The following is a 20958-nucleotide window of genomic DNA, read 5'->3' on the forward strand; positions in this document are numbered from 1 at the left end:
ACCTACCAACGTAAAACTGACCAATTTCCAGAATCCAGAAGAATGATTTAACCTCTACTGATAATAAAACTGACCAATTTGAGAATCCAGAGGCCTGATTTCACCTATACTGATCATAAAACTGACCAATTTCCAGAATCCAGAAGCCTGATTTGACCTATACTGATGGTAAAACTGACTGTTCTAAAGTATCCTGGAGCATGATTTCACCTATAATGACAATAAAACTAATTAAACTTAAGAATCCAGAGGCCTTATTTTCCCCATCCTGACGATAAAACTAATACATTTCCAGAATATTAAAGCATGAATTTCCCCATACTGATAATAAAACTGACTGACTTAATCCAGGGGTCTGATTTTACCTATACAGACAATAAAACTCACTGAACTAAGGCATCCAGAAGCCTTACTTCATCTATTCAGTGTAGAAAACTTGTGAAGATGTTTTGACATTAAGACTATTCATAACCTGTATTTAACCAGGGAAGTCAACTGAGAGCCAGTTCTCATTTAATATGATGACCTGACCAGACTTTATTCTTTAAGCCTGATTTATACTTCTGCGTCAAACACCGGCGTATGCTACGGCGCTGACGCATAGCCCTTCGCCGTGGCCATCGCCGTCACTGACGTGCACCTCTCAAAAAATGTAACTACACGTCGCAACGACGCGTAGCATAAGCTCTGTGATTGGTCGGCTTGGTAGCGCTGACGAGTCTGGGCGGGACCGAGAGGCGCGCGAATGGCGCGACGCCGCGCGAGCGATTGTTTACAAGTGTGGAGTCCCGTGAAGGAGCTCCGGATGGAAAGTTTTGTTTTGTGTTTACCTCATAGTTAAAGTTGTTGCACGTCCGCCGGTTCCTGCCTCAAAATGAGCGAGTTTGAGCCACTTGTACATCCCGGAAGTGTTCAGGAAATGCAAAAAAGTAGCGAAGAAACTTGACACAGAGGAACATTTACACCTCACTGCCAACTAGCGTTTCGGAAGTGTTAATGCAGACCGGCAGAGACAGCGCGCAGAAGTATAAATGCACAGCCACGCGCGTTGCCTGCGCCGTGGGTTACGCCGGTCACCTGACGCAGAAGTATAAATCAGGCTTTACTTTACACAGAAACTTGGAGGGACTTTTGAAATCGCCAACACAAAACAGGTCTTTTGTCTTTCTACTTCGGCCTTTTCCTTCAGAAACACACGCTCGCATGCTCTCTGACACATTGACAGGCAGCAGGAGTCAATGCTGTGGTTGACCTCCATGGCCAGTGGTTTGGTTCACTGAGTGTGAGGCTGCACAACAAAGAGCAGTGAACTCAACTGCCCTGACCTTCCGTATTTCTTCTCCTCACAGCTGGCCAGCCAATGGACACAAAACAAGTCACTTTTCACAGGCATGAGTCTGTATTCAGGTGGGGCTACCTGATGTACAAAGAGATTTTCAAATGCAATGGCAAAGGTTAGAAAATATTGTTATTGATTTGAGTAAAGATTAAAAATATAAAATATAAAAATATAATCAGCAGCCATTAGGGCTGCTCGATTTTGGGAAAAATCATAATCACGATTATTTTTGTCATAATTGTAATCACGATTATTCAAAATGATTATCAGTTTAAGTCAAAATTAGTGCTCCTGAGATTTTTTTTTTTTTAAATAACTATTTCCCAAATTACGTTAAACAGAGCAAGGAATTTTAACAGTATTTCCTCAAAAATTTGTTTCTTCTGGAGAAAGACTTGTTTGTTTTATTTTAGCTAGATTAAAAGCAGGTTTAAATATTTTAAAACCCATTTTAAGGTCAAAATTATTAGCCCCCTTAAGCTATATATTTTTTTGATTGTCTGTAGAAGAAACTACTGTAATACAATGACTTGCCTAATTACCCTAATTAAGCCTTTGAATTGCACTTTAATTTGAATGCTTGTATTTTGAAAAACATCTAGTAAAATATTATGTACTGTCATCATAGCAAAGATAAAAGAAATCAGTAATTAGACATGAGACATCAAAACTATTATGTTTAGAAATAAGTAAAAAAAAAACTTCTTTCCATTAAACAGAAATTGGGGAGGAAAAGGGTTGCTAATATTCTGGAGAGCTAATAATTCTCTTTCACGTGTCTTTTGATTCTCAACTCATTTGTTTATTACACAAATGAGGGTTAATATGAATAATCACTAAACACCGCGTTTTGACACCTATTTGACCATTAAAGCGCTCACGTTAAGATTACTTTAGACTCTGCCCTCCTCTGCTCGTCTCAAGTGTGCACACACACATAAGCACGCGGTCTTTCGCGCTTTTAGTATATGATGCAATAATTGTTTATCTGGATTATTGGTTTTTCATAATCGTTAAAAGCCAAAATCGAAATCGGATTTTCAATTAATTGCACAGCCCTAGCAGCCATTTAAATAAAATAAAACAGCCTTTAAAAGTGACACTAGAATATCACAATGTAATTTGGTAAATTACACTAAACAAAATGTCAAAAATTTGTTAAAAACGAAATAATAATTTTTGGTATAACTGATACTCTGAAAGTTATTTCTTACCGAAAACACACAATTCAAGTTGGAAGTTAGCCAAAAACCTAATGGTTGTAATAGTTACTCTGCAACTAGAAAAATCTTAATTTTTCACCCGAAAAATTTTTACATACTTTCTGATATTGGCTGATATTTTACTAACTGTAGCTTATTTACACTGTAATGGGAAAAAAATGAAAAAAATAGACAATGACACATTCACAATATGTACTCAGAAAAGGACTGATTGATTATTTTGAACAATGATTACAGCTGATTTCAATATAACAACAAACAAAAAATGCGGCTTATCTTAAAACTTTAAACTTTGCTTAAATAGTTAGATTATGCACTTTAGACAGATTGCTTACAAACGGTGGTTCATTAAAGATTACCAATTACATTTGAAAAGCACCGATACCATTTTTTTAAATTCATCCAATCTCGATACCAAAGTTCAGAGTATCGAACGATACAGATCCGATCCCGATACTACGGCCGGGCGGTATATCGAGTTCTGGGGATATATCGATATGATTCCCCAACACAATGCGGGATCCAATATCTTTCATATTGATATGGTTTGATGCCACACACACGAAACAGACCACTCCAAGGTAGCACGCAAGCTCCACTTTCACAAATAAGCGCATCCGCCAATTAATGATTCACTCTATGAGTCATACAAAAGATTTGTTCAAAGTGAATAAATTGTTCAAGAACAACTCCTCACTGATGCGACATGGAGAAAAATGCAGTGCCTGTGTTGTATCGATATTTGACTCCCCGGACAAATCGGACTACCTCTCACGTGGACGCGAGTCACACAGCATCTGCAGATGTCACAACGGTTGATCAGAAATCTTCAATCGACCATTTCTTCCACATTTGACAGCAAGAACAAACATATCAGCCTTGTCAAATTGACAAGCAGCACCTAAATGTGTTCAAAAGAATTAAAAACGCCAAAATGGGATGAATTTCTACCGCATTTCGAAAGTGAAACTCATATTCACTGGTTATAAGTTCAGTATTTATTACACGACGGGCTCTTCTTTACATTTATGTTATACCACATTTTGCTCTGCGTTCTGGTCTGTTATTGCATACTGACTTCAATTCTGATTATATTCTAATCATTGTATTTATTTATTTATTTATTTATTTATTTATTTATTTATTTATTTATTTATTTATTTATGTATGTATGTATTATTTATTCTGTTTCATTAATTTATTTACTTTAGCCTCTTAACTGGAAGACGTGATTTGATTTGGGTATGTGCCTAGTGTACAAATGATTGGTTTAAACGATTATTAAAACAAAAAAACAAAAGTAAAATAAAAAAGCATGCATTTGTCTACAAAACATTTATTTTTCTATTTTAATATCTCACGGTTAGCTACTCTTTTTAACAAATAACAATATAAGAATGATAATTATAATAATGATAATAACAAGGAGGGAAACCCCTTGTGTTTGAATTATATTTGGCTCAAAAACTGTTGAATAAAGTTTTAATAAAGGTTTTTACTCTCAAGTAACCATTTATGGGAAAATACCGGATATACAGTTGAAGTCAAAATTATAAGCCCCCTGAATTATTAACCCGTTTATTTTTCCCCAATATCTGTTTATTAGAGGGAAGATTTTTTTCAACACATTTCTAGACATAATAGTTTCAATAAATCATTTCTTATCACCGATTTATTTTATCTTTGCCATGATGAAAGTTTATAATATTTTACTAGATCTTTTTCAAGACACGTCTATACAGCTTAAAGTCACATTTAAAGGCTTAAATAGGTTAATTAGGTTAACTAGGCAGGTTAGGGTAATTAGGCAAATAATTGTATAATGATGGTTTGTTCTGTAGACTATTAAAAAAAATTTGCTTAAAGGGGCTAATAGTTTTGTCCCTAAAATGTTTTTTTTTTTTTTTTTTTATTAAGAACTGCTTTAATTTTCATCAAAATAAAACAAATAAGACTTTCCCCATAAGATAAAATATTATCAGACATACTGTGAAAATGTCCTTGTTCTGTTAAACATCATTTATGAAATATTTAAAAAAGAAAAAAGTCAAAGGAATAATTCTGACTTCAACTGTATATCATATACCGTCATTCAAAAATACAGAGATATGAATTTTTCCCCATATCGTCCAGCCCCACCCAATACTGTGTCATTATTAACATTATTATCAATTTGGTTACTATTTTTTTTAACTTAGTGGATTACTTTTTAGATTTGTGACCCTTATTTGACATCAAAGAGATTAAATTATCGATAGATTATTATTGCATATCAGAGCACTTTAAGTACATATTTTAAAATGTACTTGGACTATGAGAGAACCGGAGCACCCTGTGGAAACCAACATGAACACATGGAAAATAAAACTGCACACAGAACCGCCAACTGGTCTAGCTGGAACTTGAACCAGTGACCTTCTTGTTGTAATGCGACAGTGCTAACCACACTGTGCCACCATGCCACCTCCTACTCTAATAAATTATTAGAGTATTAAAAGCTACTAAAGCTCAGAAACAAAATACAATCAAATAAAAGTTACATTTGCCTTCTGTTGTCTTTATGTAAAAAAATAATAATGTGGAAGATGCACAGTAAAAGTGCTATGATACCATTATTAGCTTACTTTTTTTCATGCCATTTTACACAATGAAGATCTATTTTGTTGATTGAAAAGGTTCCATTGATGTTAAAGATTCTTTAAGCAATCATTAATCAACAACTAGCAAAAAAAAAAAAAAAAAATTTCATGCTTCAAACTATCACTATTAGCTTGCACATTGCTAGGAAAACAACTTTAAGCTCTAAAAGAAAAAAAAAACTGTTTTGACACCAGGAGCTTTGGCAGAAATGTGCAAGAATTCCTGCTCAAGTGGATTTTCTCAGAGCAGCACAGAAGTATGTGGCACTCAAGGAAGACCCACTTGATAAAACTTGAAAGAGTTTGAAAAAGACCCATCAAAGAAATGTTCAAATGAATCAAGAGGACTGTAGAATTTCAATTCAGAGAAACTTTGAAGCCTACAGACTCTATATCTGTGTTTATCTCATGTTGTGTATGAGCAATTCATCGCAAATATCAACCTTGCCATGAAAAAAAAAAAACCAAAATAGTGAAACCCTTTCTAGGTTTTGTGTAGACTTGTATTTTACAGTAGGGGTGTCAAAAATAATCGTTTTTTTCGGTGCACTGCGATGCAGACGCAGACAATTCGGTATCGGTTCAGTAATAATCATAACCGGTTATTACTGACGTCATTTACCTCATATTTGCTCTGTCGCGAGAGAGGCGATCGCAAGTATTTACAGCACTTTAACTACTTAAAACTCATAATCTGTGTACAATTTCACTGTGTGTGTTTGCTGGATCAGTCTTTCACTGACATATACAACAAAAGCCCCTATTTCACTGAGATCGAGAGAATGAAAGTAGCCTACTCCATTTCTCTCTCTCTCGCACGCACACGCGCGCTCTGTCTCTGCCTATTTGACCTGCTGGCATGGCTTTTCTTCTCTTCTCGGCTGTTTTACAGCGTTACTTTTGCATCCAGAAACGAGCGCGTGTCTGCAGAGTTTTCTCCACCGCGTCTTATACATCAGCTGTGAGATCGCCACTGCCGCCTGCCGCTTATCAGTATCACTCATCTGTGAAGAACGCAGCGCGCAAGAGCCAATCGCAACCGTTTTTTTTTTGAGGGTGTGACCAATCAAAGGGGTGTAAGAAAACTAGACAAGGATCAGAAATTGAGCTGGATATTTATATTTGTTTATATTATTTGCTAAATGCTCGTTTTGTTTAAAGTTACAGTTTATATATCTGACTGCTTGTATTAAATGACAAAATTGTATTACAAATAGTATATAAATATAAATGTATTCATAAATTTTAATACAAGAAATGCTGCTGTAAAGACAATATAAAATTGTGTATGGAAAGCACCGTCAATGCACCGTGATGCACCGAAATATCGAATTGAACCGAATCGATGGCATGATAATCGTAACCGAACCGTGAGACTAGTGTACTGTAGGTTCACACCTCTATTTTACAGTACTTTAAAAATACTCAAAATTGCCTCTGTCAATGTTTGTGTTTGCAAACTATCTATCTATCTATCTATCTATCTATCTATCTATCTATCTATCTATCTATCTATCTATCTATCTATCTATCTGTCTATCTATCTATCTATCTATTTATCTATATATCTGTCTATCTGTCTATCTATCTATCTATCTATCTATCTATCTATCTATCTATCTATCTGTCTATCTGTCTATCTATCTATCTATCTATTTATCTATATATCTGTCTATCTGTCTATCTATCTATCTATCTATCTATCTATCTATCTATCTATCTATCTATCTATCTATCTATCTATCTATCTATCTGTCTGTCTATCTGTCTATCTATCTATCTATCTATCTATCTATCTATCTATCTATCTATCTATCTATCTATCTATCTGTCTATCTATCTATCTATCTATCTATCTATCTATCTATCTGTCTATCTGTCTATCTATCTACTAATTTAACATTGTTTACACTAATTAAACATTATTTACGGTTGATTTGAGTGATTAAAACAGCATTATTATCAATTGAAGAAAAAAATAAATACAATGCTTATGGCCTGTTTCCACTCAGTGGTACAGTATGCTTTTATGGCCGTTTCCAATGTCAATGGGTAACAAAAAGCAAACCGTACCATACCACTTTTTGGGTATTCTTTGCAAAGGGTACTTAGCAAGACAAAAGGGTACCAAAAGGACATGCAGCTGAAGGCTATTGGTTTACAGACATACGTCACTCGCTCGTGGACAAGCAGGAGAATGAAAACAAAGAAACCGTCATTTTTAAAAACACAGCTGAGGCATTACACCGTTTTGATTTATACATATAATAACAAGCCATGGTTGACCCGAGCTCAAACAAACCTTGTCATCATCTTGATGAACAGCCACAAAACCAGAAAGAACAAAATCTGCTGTGTCCTGTTGTTGTTTTACAAGCCCGTTTAAACGAGCGAGCACTTTCACTCTCGCAATCGCATGCCGCGCATCTGTATTAGGGAATTAGGGATGCTCATTTCGGTTAATTTTGCTAACCGACAACCGCCGCTCAATCGGTTATTAACGGTTAACTGGTCAGATTACTATTAATTTTATATTAAACAAACTGACGTGTCTATTTTGTGTCTGACACATTAAATATTGCATAAAATACTGATTTATTTTTATATGCTAGCATATTAATAATAGAACAATACAACAGTGCATTTTCACGCACCTGCAGTGTTTAGCACAGAAGAAAAAATGGGACTGCCCTAAATTATTTTCCACTTAAATAATTAATTTATATTAAAAATCGAAAACACTGACTGATTATTTTTAATAAACGGCATAGGCTGTTTTTTCCAATCATATTTTTGTCTTCCATCAAATAAAATAGCAGACTTCTTCAAATCGCTCGCTCCACGGAAAATATGCATTTATTTAATGCCCCGCTTGTATTATAATAATCACAAAACCTTTTTACATTTTTAATAGAAATCATTATTTTAAAGATTATGTCTTGACGTGGTTTCCTTTCTCTCCATCGCGGCTCAAGTGCGCGCTGCGTGATTAAAAGACAACAACGCGCGCGCATATGTAGACTTTTTGTAAACAGTTTTGTTGTTTAAATATGATATTGCATTAATGTGCATACATGCTTTATAAGCTGTAAAATAAGAGGTAAAGCCTATTTGTTGCGTTTATGATGGAGATCCAGGTCAACATCAGCGCTTTTTTTGGCATCAACACGTCTGTTTTAAGCAATATTCTTCTTCCATTTTGCTTCTTTGGCAAATGTGTCTGTAGGCACGGGTTATATGTTATCGTCCCGCAAGTTAAGTATGTCTTGCAGTTGAACAAGTGGCCGACCACAGCTAACGTGCTTTTTCCATTCCAAAAACGCGAGGCGCACCTCACTGCCTTCATGTTGACAAGGAAAAAAGAAGAGAAGAAAGCGCGGCCGGTCCTCTTATGAAACGACTGAATCAGCTGGGTATCGATTGTGCAAAGGTGTTGCTGTATACGTTGATAAAATTGTAATATTTAATAATATTATGATATTCAAGATTTGTACATTCATACAGCTCTGGATAACTTAAAACAGCGATTAGACCTTCAGAGCGGTGTTAATGCGTCCTGAAGTAAAGCGAAACGGCTATAAACTCCAGCAAGATAGAGTGATTATATGCAGTCATACTTTATCTATAAATAAAGTATAACTATAGAAACTGTGTTCATCTTAACTGAAAGCTTTTGCGTGTTTGCGGTCCTCACGCATCGCGCACCTGTCAGTCAGTCAGTCAGTCAGTCAGTCAGTCAGTCAGTCAGTCAGTCAGTCAGTCAGTCAGTCAGCACGTAACCCCAAAGGGTTAAACAATAGCGCACAGCACTATACGGTTACAAAAAAGTTTGCGCTGTTATAATCCACTTACCTTTTAATACGTTTTGATGCCATTATAATCCGCTATTAAAAACAACAACAACAATAACTGAATGTTTTGAATGGGTATGTAGCCGTGGTACATGGGTATGTCTTCCATGGCGGGGCATTTTGTTCCCCGCCATGGAAGAATGAATGTAGCGGAAACCAGCTCTTTAAAAGTTCTCTGTAGTTGTCTTGACAACACAAACTGCTGCTCTGGGATGAGCCGCATGCAAAAGATGCCCCTCTTAACGCAAAGGCGCATTCAATCGGCCCCTTATGCAGCCAAACTAAAAATATATAAAATAATAATTTTAATCATTTAACTGATAGCATTAATCGGTCACAAACGCACCCTTTCGGTTAACGGTTAATCGATTATTTTGAGCATCCCTAATTTGAATGAACTTCTTGAGCTGATGATAATAACGTGTGCGTGATTATTGAAGTGCTTTTTACATCCGATCCTTTCAGACAAATGCAGAAATGAAGCACAAAAAAAACTAAATCGAAAAAAAGGAGCAAATGATTCTTTCAGCAACCTAAACCATGAACAAACTGCCATATTACCTGATATCATCGGCTTTTGGACTATTGAAAATTACGGAATTACTGTCTAACAAAAGGTTACATGTACTGGTGAAGAATAAAGATGCAGGGGAGAGGTTTGAACTGACTGGGCTATATGTTGTGGTGTTTATTTATATATATATGTATATAAAGCATCTGTTTTGTGAGAAGTGCTTCTCATATGAAATGTGAATAACCCGTACAGCTTTACTGTAGACATTTCCTCGATTGAAAATGACGTCATCTGAAACATTCTGTCGCACACCACGTCCACCAATAGAGTACCATTAGCAGTGGAAACGCAAGCCTGATAAACGTGATTCATATCGACCCGTACCGTACTGTACCACTCAGTGGAATAAAAAAAAGATGTTTACCATTCTTCAAAATATCTTCTATTGAAAAAGGTGGTGTGGAATAACTTGAGAGTGAATACATTTTCATTGTTTGAGTGAACTTTCCTTTTAAATATACATCAGATGATAATAACGACTACTTCATAACCTGAGAAGGCAACGTGGGTCACATTTTCCATTGGTGGTTTCACTGATGGTTGATGAGCGGCTCGTATCTGCAGGGTCTGTCAGTTTTCTGACGGTCTGTATGAGGTGAATGAAAGCCATGACCAAATAAACTGACAGAGCCAAACCTTCACCTCCGTTCACCTGCTTTCCTATCTGAACCCACAGACTCTCCTGTGTGTCTCTGTTTCAGTTGGAGAGCATTTGTATCAGATCACCCAAAACAGCCCAGCGAAAGACTAGACCTCACAGACAGGCTCTCTTGTACTGTCATTTGCTTGGATTCAGACCAGCGCTCATATGACTGGAGAGAAATCAGAGGAAATGAAATCTGCGGCCATATCCCAACACATTTATATATAACATTTATATATGACTTCTGTACTCAAGTCCAATGGGGAATGTAACTTTTAGGTAGGGTTGCTAGAGTAAAATTTAAAATGTTTGATGGTTTGCTGCAGTTTTCACACAGGTTGCATTTTAATTCAACAATCAAATCAAACAAAGTTGTTTTTTGGGCCAAAAAGCTAGGGGGTTTAATACCTCAAAATAAGGAAATTAGAAATATTACAATTTTAATTTTACAGCTGCACTGAGAAATGTATTTAATATTGTTTATAGAAGTAGTAACAGCAGTAGTCATAGTATTCATTCATTTATTCATTTTCTTTTTGGCTTAGTCTTTTTATTAATCAGGGGTCGCCACAGTGGAATGAATCATCAACTTATCCAGCATATGTTCTACACAGTGGATGCCCCTCCAGCTGCAACCTAACACTGGGAAATACCCATACACTCCTGCATACCCACACATGCACTACGGCCAATTTAGCTTAGTCATTCACCTGTACCGCATGTCTTTGGACTGTGGGGTAAACCGGAGCACCCAGAGGAAACCCACGCGAATTAGCGGAGACATGCTAACTCCACACAGAAAAGCCAACTGACCCAGCTGGGGCTCGAACCAGTGACCTTTTTGCTGTGAGGTGATCGTGCTACCCACTGCACCACTGTGATGCCTAGTCATAATATAATAAACTAAAAAGTTGATGGTTTACAAATCATCTTGTATTTTTTTTTTTCATTTTTCCAGTGAAACATCCTTATGTTTCAATAACATATATGACAATAATGATGGAAAATTATGATAAATAATACTAAAATGAAAAAATTATATTGTATATTAATAATATCAATTATTAATGTACAGAACATATATCATAATTTTGGGCTCACATATGCACATATATAACAGGTTTATTAAGCACAAAAAAACATGAAATAGGTAATTTAATCAATTAAATTATTAACAAATCGATAAATTAATAATAATGATAAATATGTTAAGTTTTACAAATAAAGATTTTTATTTTTGACTTTTTTCCATGGATAAATAAACAAATAAATAAAGTTTATTTAGTCTATTTGGGTGTAAATGAGAGTTTAAGGTTTAAGGTGTATGTATGTTTTTGACTCTTCTAAAGCATAAAAATACCATAATATGTGAAGATATTTAAGAAAGAGGCTAAGTGAACATTCTTGTTTATCTGAAAAACAATGCTGAAGTCAGATATTCTGCTTTGAAATGTGCTTTGTTTTGGTCCCTTCAACCCACCCAATGTCAGTTGAGCTAATTATATTTTAGCACCCCTGTTGCCTTGGTGGAAAACAGCGCATTTTATTCATTCAGTCAGGAAGGCTCTCAAAGTATGTGTCAATGACCAAAATGCAACCTCCGGTGGCCAGTAACAGCCCTGAAATGAGAAGCAGATTCAGAGTTCCATATGAGGTGGTTATTAATTAGCAATAATAAAAATATTACGAACGTAAACATTAGGTGAGCAGGTAACATCGTAACCTTGTGTATTAACAACACACTACGTGACGAGATTAAGCAATTTGGCTGTTTGCATAGACGAAACACCACCGAAATTTAAATACAGCCCTTCAGAAGCACAGAATAGTGCACTCACTGCACTTCCAAAAAAATGGTAAGGTTTATAATCTAAATAAAACATTTTAAACCTCTTTAACATGATTAAATGTAGATGCTGAATCACTGATATGTGATGGCTAGCACTGAGTTACAGTTCTAAAGTTCAATTTCAAATGGTTTTATTTTATTTTTAAGAACTGAGGTTTAAGAACTGCTGCTGCTTTTAGTAGTATGGCAATAAATGTCATGTAAAATGGCATTAAAACTCACATTATTAGCATTTAACACCGAATAAAGCATGTGAGGTGTACCTGAGGTGATCACTGTTCACCTGCGAGAAATAGAAGCCGATTCTAAAATAGAAATTTCAGATCTTGGTTAAGACAAAAACTAATTTTAGTATGGAAAATATTCCTTTGATCACGTGCTGTTGGTTTTAGTTAGAAAACGGTTCAAATGTTCAGAAAAGTAAAAATGTGTTTTGATCCAGAAGTGCAATACCTAATTCAACCACTGGATGTCAAACTTACATACTGCACCTTTAAATGATGTGAAGGAAACAAATGTAAATAAAAGTACAAGTTCTATCTATCTATCTATCTATCTATCTATCTATCTATCTATCTATCTATCTATCTATCTATCTATCTATCTATCTATCTATCTGTCCATCCATTCATCAGTGAATTTGTACGTGCGTGAATGTTTATATTGAATATATTTCTCTTCCCCATCCATATTAACGTTGTGTACCATTTCACTTTTACACAGCTGTATAAGATAATGCTCTACATCATTAACATGAACATGTATACAAACTCCATTCGGCAGCCAATCCAGATCTCCTCCAATTTCCATCCTCCGCAGAGAAACGAAAAACACAACGACATTATCCTTGTTTGTATTCTTAACTTTAAAAAACGCCTCTTCAATTACACCATCCTAATGCGTATAACATATGCGACGCCATGCCTTAATACCTATCCGCTACATAAAACCGCATCTAGTGCCATTACGGCAAATCCATCCGCATACGACCCAGTTTACAACTCAGCCTGCTGTTTCCTAGCATCTCAACCATTCAATTATGCTAATGCCGAGGTGTTAGCGCACAATGCCACAAACATATCATTATTTAAGCCAACTTGGGTAAAGAGCACTACTCCTGGATCACAGAAGGGAATGTCATTTCTCTGACGTAATGAAGAAAATGCTGAGGGAACACAGGGTGCTTAGTTTGAAGTAGTTTGAAAGCCTCAAGTGCACGCTTTTATAATGAGTTCCTCTCCTTTTTTCGCTCATTCCGAAGGCACTGATAGGCTCTGAATGCGGGCGAAATTGCTCTGGCAGGAGCAGATCCAGCTCTTGGCTTTCCTTCATTATTTGTTTCAGATCAGAGAGAGAGAGAGAGATGTGGAGAGTCTATAGATCACAGTGTAAGCTCTACATATGCGTCGCTGTATCTCCAAGGCACACAGACAGAGACTGAGACAGAGAAACAGCGCAATTTACTGAGGCTGTTCTGAAGGATCAACATCACTTCAAAGAGGCCCTGGCTGAGTGCGGAGCCGCGAATATATACGCCAACGTGGGTCTTGTAAGTGTGGGTAAACACGAGGAGATCACAAGCCCTCCTAATAGCAGGCTGGATCTGAAGAGGTCTCCACCTTCTGCCTGCCTTTTAAATGTCTCACGAATGGGAGACATAGAGAAAGGCTCCACTCTTATGTACGTGGAGTGCTTATGTGTGCGCCATTACTTGGAGTGTGGGCAAAATGTGCAAAACACCTGAGGATGAGGGGTAATATATTTGGCTTGATATACAGTACGACTCGTGTGGAAATGGGATATAAACATCCGTAAAAATACAATGTTATAAGTTTTAGGGACAGTATGTTTTTTTGTTTGTTTGTTATTTTAATTTCTACAATAGTTCTGTCTGATTCTTGAATCTGATTGGCTGATAACCATGTGATATTCTGCAAATAACATCACTCTTCACCCTTGTGTATTACTCCGCCCACATACAGTGACAAGCAGAGGACACTCTACAATTTGACAAAAATTGCTGCTTTTGGACAACATAATGTACTTTTAAGCCTTTTTTAGTCAAGCTCGTAGTTGTTTAGATGACAACTATGCAGTCGCACGTGAGTTCAGATGGCAGCAGCAGTAATGTTAGCAGAACAAGATGAGTGGAGTTGAAATAGAGGATGGCCCATCCTCTCAAAATTAGACGTCTGGCAACATTTCGGTTGTACAGTAATTGCTTTAGACTCGTCCGCTTTTTGACACGCATACTGGGTCAAACATAGCCGAAGTTTAAAAGTCTTCACAGTGATTTACATACTTTGCACAGTGACATGGATACCTCCCAATGGTGTGGAAAGAGTCCCATACCATATTTATAAGGTACAATTCACCCTAAAATATCATTCTGTCTTCATATAATGATGTGCTCGCGGCCGCAAAATCACACATGACGCGAGCTGACCGTGAGCTGTTACTACAGAGGGCGGACTATGATAGATGCGCGCGCGTGCTTCAGTGAACAGAACCTGCAGGTTGTGACTAACATTCAGCATTCAACACTGTGACTAACATTCAACATTCAGTTTGTGGAACAGAGTGATTGTTCAGGAGCCGCGTGGGAAGTATGAAGAGCAGTGGAAATGAAACCGAAAGCGTGCACATTATTTTAATAATCATATCGCATTTTAGAGTTATGATTACGACGAGCATGAACTCTTTTGAGTACAGAGGTACACAAAAATGCACGTCAACATGATATACTTGATAGCGTCGACATCAGCGACGCCGAAGAAATAGTAAACCTGCCTAAACTGCTGAAAAGATCCACGACTGTCCTGTGTAATGAAAAGACGGCCACCCTGTCACTCATCATGCCCAACATGAAGACAGCCATCCATAAAAACCTCTCAGACAGATACACATAAGTTTAGGATTATTATCAGTTATTTTATAGAACTGCTGATTATCTGGAAATGTAGATTGCACACACAAAAAAAGCAAGTGACCAAGCAAAGCCTTAAGCTCTTACTGTTAATTCAATTGAATTGAATCATTTCAATAATATTTTATAAGAAGTTTTTAAATTGTTTTAAATTAATTTATTTTATTAAAGAAGGTTCAGTTTAACAAGTTGAAACAAAAGAAATACATAAAAAATAGTTTACTTTGTAATTATTTTTTTAAGTTTAAATTTCAGTGTAATTTTCAATTTTTTCTTCCAAATATCGTGATATATATCGAATCGTTAATATTATATCGTGAGCTGAGTGTATCGTTACACCCATAATACATATACATATATATATATATATATATATATATATATATATATATATATATATATATATATATATATACAGACATATACATATATATATATATATATATATATATATATATATGTATATGTATTATATATATATATATATATATATATATATATATATATATATATATATATATATATATATATATATATGGTTTATAAAAATTTAACAACTGCTTTTATTCTAGCTGAAATAAAACAAATAAACTTTCTCTAGAAGAAAAAATATTATTAGACATACTGTGAAAATTTACTTGCTCTGTTAAACATCATCTGGGAAATATATAACATTTCAAAGGGGGGTTTTATAATTCTGATTTCAACTGTATGCTAGTCAAAAAATATATTATTTTCAAGCTTTAAAAAAAATAATAATAATTATCTGTTAGAAGTCTTCTATTTATCCATTTACTAGACTACGTTTAGTCAAAATAATGGCTTCTGGTCTCTTTTTCTCCAAAAGTATTTGGATGCAGCGTTGATGATGCAAGCTGAGATTGCATATCAGACTCATTGGAGCTAGTGACATCACTGTGCGTGGTAGGGTTAGGGGTGGAGTTAGGTGTGAGCGTTAAAAAGCATTGCATGCAGCTCAGATTGCAACTGCTCCAGGTCTGCTTCCAGAACCCTCTCTTATCAATTATGTAGAAATAATAAACCATGTTAAGACCAAGAATCTTTTGATGACACATTAAAAAGCTCTTTTCCATCTAAATATATTGCAAATACCCTTGGAAACTACTAGCTTTTACTTGTCACCAAGATAAATTTAGCAACTAAGATCATTTTACATAAATGAAATAAATAATTGAATACAATTAATACAGTAACAATTAGTTCTTATCATTGTATACATTTTACAGTAAAAAAAAGTTAATAAATGTTGTTGTTTTTACATAAATACCCTGTTACACTGGATATAATAAAGGCTAAATAATATTTTTCACCCATACAGTGTCTGTATTTGTTTTATTCACTAAACCTACTTGACATACTAAAGTAGAAGACACTTACTTTTTAATTTAATATGATTTATATGCATCATTTTATAGGCTGCACAATAAATGATTATATATAAATACATCATTATATAATTTCAGCATCGATATCGCAATGTGTTTGTCTGCAATAGTCAAATCGTAGGATATGCAATGTTGAGGTGGGAATGGGACTATAGTTGAACTGCACAAAACATAAGAATACGTGAGATTTTTTTGAGTTTTTGCGAAATATAACCATAACAGAGTGTATCTTTATCATTCATATGTAATTTAAAGGCATTTCAAGAGTTTAATGCATTCAGGCACAGAAAAGTACATTTGTAACGTTAAAGAGCCCATATTATGGGTTTTTGAAAATTCCCCTCCATGTAGTGTGTAACACAGCTCTAAGTGAAGTGAAGTATCCAGCTAAGGCTTAAATCTGTAAGAATACAGTGTTTAAAACTGTTGATTCATCTATAAAAGAGTCGATTCATAGTGCTTCAAACGAGTCGCCTTGATACCGACTCATTAGGTGTTTCGCCATGACGTACGAACGAAACAAAGTTTTTCACGTGCACGCGCAAACCCGGGAGATTTCAAACCTGAGGCCCCGCCCTCTGACGCAGTAACCCAGACACACACACACACACACACACCCACAAACACACGCACACAAACATGCCGGTCGATTGAAGTCACATTGCAGATGGATATATTGAGTCTCTACCCAAAGATGAAACCTCAGCATTATAGCCAAGCAGTTGGAAACTACTGGAAACTTCTGGAAGCTACATGCTACAAAGAATACTTCATCTGCGTTTGTTAAAGGAAGGATCAGTAACTTACTGATGGACATCAGGATGGGTTTCTTCCATTTCTCAAGTGTAAGTACGTGCGGTTAAAGTTGTTGCCTCGTTGACTCTAGCTTGCAATTGTATTTAGTTGTGATTTGTTACTTGTAACCGAGTGTACTGTATCAGGTTAACTGGCTATATTCTCTTATCGCGTGCAAAGTCACGTTAAAAACGCGACGCGTGCTGCTTTGTTTATGGAGCTCCGTGGTAACGTTAGAGGTGTGCATACCCGCGGCTGTCCCCGCGCCAGATTTCTGCGGCGCGGGAATAAATTTCCGAATAAATCGCCGGAGCGGTCGGTAACGGGTTTGATTTGGGACGGGAGCGGGCTGCCTGAGAAAGAGAAAGATGTGTCTGCTTGGTGCTTGTGTGTTAGTGCGCACGCGCGCGTATGAGAGAGAGAGAGAGAGAGAGAGAGAGAGAGAGAGAGAGAGAGAGAGAGAGAGAGAGAGAGAGAGAGAGAGAGAGAGAGAGAGAGAGAGAGAGAGCGAGCGAGAGCTTTATGCTTGGTGCTGTGTGTGTGTTTATACAGATTTTCGGTTTTGTTCTCCCCCGCTCTTTAGCGGGATCGGGCGCGGCGGGCAGAATACGGGGCGGGTTCTAAGGCTAAAACCTGGCGGGTGCGGGCGGAAGCGGGAGCGTTCTCGTCCGGAGGTGTGTGTGTGTGTTTGTGTGTGTGTGGCAGCTAAAATCCACGCCTACACTATCTAGCGTGTATGAACTGTGATTACTTTTTAAATTGCTGATTAGCTATTGGCCATTTCACTCTCTGACTGAAGGCAGTCGACCAATCGCGACAGACTGTCATCGGTCCAATCAGCGCAGATTAGCTTCGCGCTAAGGAGGGGTTTGGGAACAAATGAATCACTGAACGATTCATACAGGAGTCGCTGGGATAATTAGGTAAAAATAAATGCAGATTATAAGACCATGAAAGTGTTTTTTGACCTTGCATGCATATTAGACTGTTGTTGGAGACCCTTACAACCAAGATATGACCCTATTTCATGTATAATATGGGCTCTTTAATGAAGAATAATTTCACTGAATTATTAATACAGTGAAGACTATACAGCGTTTTTTTTACATTTCATTAGTCAGTTTCTGTACAGAATACCGTCTTTGTCTTTTGCTGTATTGTAATTATTCTTGCTTGTGACATGTTTATTCATTTTTATACATGATTCACACCCTTACAAATTCACCCTAATCAATCTAAATTATTGATTTATTTACAAATAGAGCTATTTAAAACAAGAGGTGAAATTGTATTCATAATGCAATAAATAATGGCAGAAAAACAAAATATCCCAGAGTCAGATTTTTTCAATATTGTGCAGCCCTAATCAATTTAATTTAATGCAAACACCCAGGGCATAGAGGTAAAGTTGGTTTTATATTCGCAAATTTGTTCATTTAAAAGTCTCTGTATTGTTTACCATGTTACTTTGAATATTTAATCGGAAATAGCATGCAAGTAGGACTTCTAAACAACATTAACACTATGTAATTTACTGTGAACAATATTGTATTTTGGTGGTCATTTGCTGCTAATATGATTTCGCTATTTACAATTTTCAAAGAATACTTTTCTGAAATTATATTATTAAGGAGAATGTCTGAATATCCGAATATAAAACCAACTTTACCTCTATACCCAGGGCCTGATTAACCAATGGGCCTTACAGGCACAGGCCCAGAAGGCCGTGCGCATTTGGGGTCCCTGCGAGGGGAGGAAAAAAAGCCAATTTCGTAGTGTCTTTTTAGGCTAAGTGCAAATAGTACACCTAGTCGGAAAAGGTTATTCACGGTTTACACCCATCAATGCCTGATTGACAGAGACAACATGAGTACAGAGCGAAGCAGGATTACAGCATGAGTGATGTAACTCTATGTGGCTTTATAAGTTTGTAAAAGTTATACATTAAAAATACCCTTTAAAAAAATTATAAAAAAATTAACAAGACAACGTGCCAGAGGCCCCCGAGTTCTTAATAATAAAATTTGATTAAAAAAAATTATGATAAAAAAATAAAATATAGTGTGTCTTTGAACTATAGAGTGAACAAAAAAAGTCCTAGACAAAAGTACTATGGTTTACTCCCCAATATCCAGATTTTTAATATTAAAAATAAATGTTTGGTACAATAAGCTTACTGTATGTCATTATATCGACAGTATATTATAATGATCAATTAATTAACCAAATAACTTCCTTAGTTTTTACCTCTGTCCAAGAAGCAGAAATGATAGCCTTTAACATGCCTTCTTCAGAAGTAAAATACATCAAGTAAAAAAAAAAAAATACATCAAGTAAATGATGTAAAATGTTTCTTGGATCTGTTTGGTCAAATCTATCACATGTGTTGCACGAATATGGGAAGTGATTTCTTCACTGACCAGTTTAGTAAATCATCAAACAGTATCTCAGATGTGCATGTGTTTGCTGGATTTACGGTCTTGCATGTAATGTTTCTTTCAAGACATGATAAACTTGAGCACCACTAATCTCTAGAGGAAGTGGGGTAAATAAACCTCCACTTTAAAGGCAAACATCCACACAGCATTGTAGTCGAGAGGTATCTTTAGCACATCCAGCAGAAATAAATATCTTATAGCACTTGCCTTTTGTTTCTTGCGTTATCCTGATAAGTTGAGGCTGTCAGTTGCACTATAACCTTGTATGAATCTGAAATGAGATGAACAACAGGCCTCACAGTGGGTGGCAAAGCGTTCCTCCAATACATACATCAAAGCTCTCAACGCATAAAGACTCAGGAACACTGACATCTAATGGTTCAGAGGATTAACTGCATCATGTGCTAAGGAAAAACAGAAGAAGGGATCTTTATTGATGTGCTGTGTCTTCCAGTTTACATTTGCATTCTTTTTCGGAGACATGTTGTTTTGTCTGCTTTCGTTGAAGTATTATTTTTACAGGAATTACTTTTTTATAGGGAAAAAAGAGCCAAAACCAGCTATGTCTATGTCTATGTTTTAACTGGTCATTTTCCTGCCTGGAAATGGCCAAAACCCCTCTAAAACTAAGCTGGTTTAAGCTGGATTTTTTAGCGGGGAATCTGGGGTTGCCACAGCGAAATGAACTGCCAACTTATCCAATATATGTTTTACGCAGTGGATGCCCTTCCAGCTGCAACCCATCTCTGGGAAATTTAGCTTACCCAATTCAACTCTGTCTTTGAACATGTGGGGCAAAGTGGAGCACCAGGAGGAAACCCACACTAACAACTCCACACAGAAATGCCAACTGACCCAGCCGAGGCTCAAACTAGCAACCTTCTTGCTGTGAGGCGAGAACGCTACCCACTGCGCCAACATGCTGCCCACTATTTAATTGTATTTTTACAAATATTTTAAAAATGAAGATTTTATAATATATATATATACATTTTAAAATATATTGAAAAAAAAACAATTGTAAATACGTACATACACACACACACACACACACACAATTACTGGCCATTTCATTAGGTACACATGTCCAACTGCTTGTTAATGCAAATTTCAAACCAGCCAATCACATGGCAGCAACTCAATGCATTTAGGCATGTAGACATGGTCATGAAGATCTGCTGCAGTTCAAACCGAGCATCAGAATGGGGAAGAAAGGGGATTTAAGTGACTTTGAATGTGATATGGTTGTTGGTGCCAGACGGGCTGGTCTGAGTA

The 20958-nt window shown here is 36.3% G+C and overlaps 1 long non-coding RNA gene across 1 annotated transcript in view; it reads right to left on the reverse strand.

The window, feature by feature from the left end:
* Nucleotides 1-19982, reverse strand: part of LOC147840026 (uncharacterized) — a 128030-nt gene extending 108048 nt beyond the window's left edge. The window contains exon 1 of the long non-coding RNA XR_015513648.1: nucleotides 19891-19982. This is a non-coding gene — a long non-coding RNA (uncharacterized LOC147840026). The remainder of the gene's footprint in view (nucleotides 1-19890) is intronic.
* Nucleotides 19983-20958: the final 976 nt, after the last annotated feature.

The sequence above is a fragment of the Danio rerio genome, chromosome 17 (genome assembly GCF_052040795.2).
Source record: "Danio rerio strain M-AB ecotype USA chromosome 17, GRCz13ab, whole genome shotgun sequence".
Taxonomy (NCBI): Eukaryota; Metazoa; Chordata; class Actinopteri; order Cypriniformes; family Danionidae; genus Danio; species Danio rerio.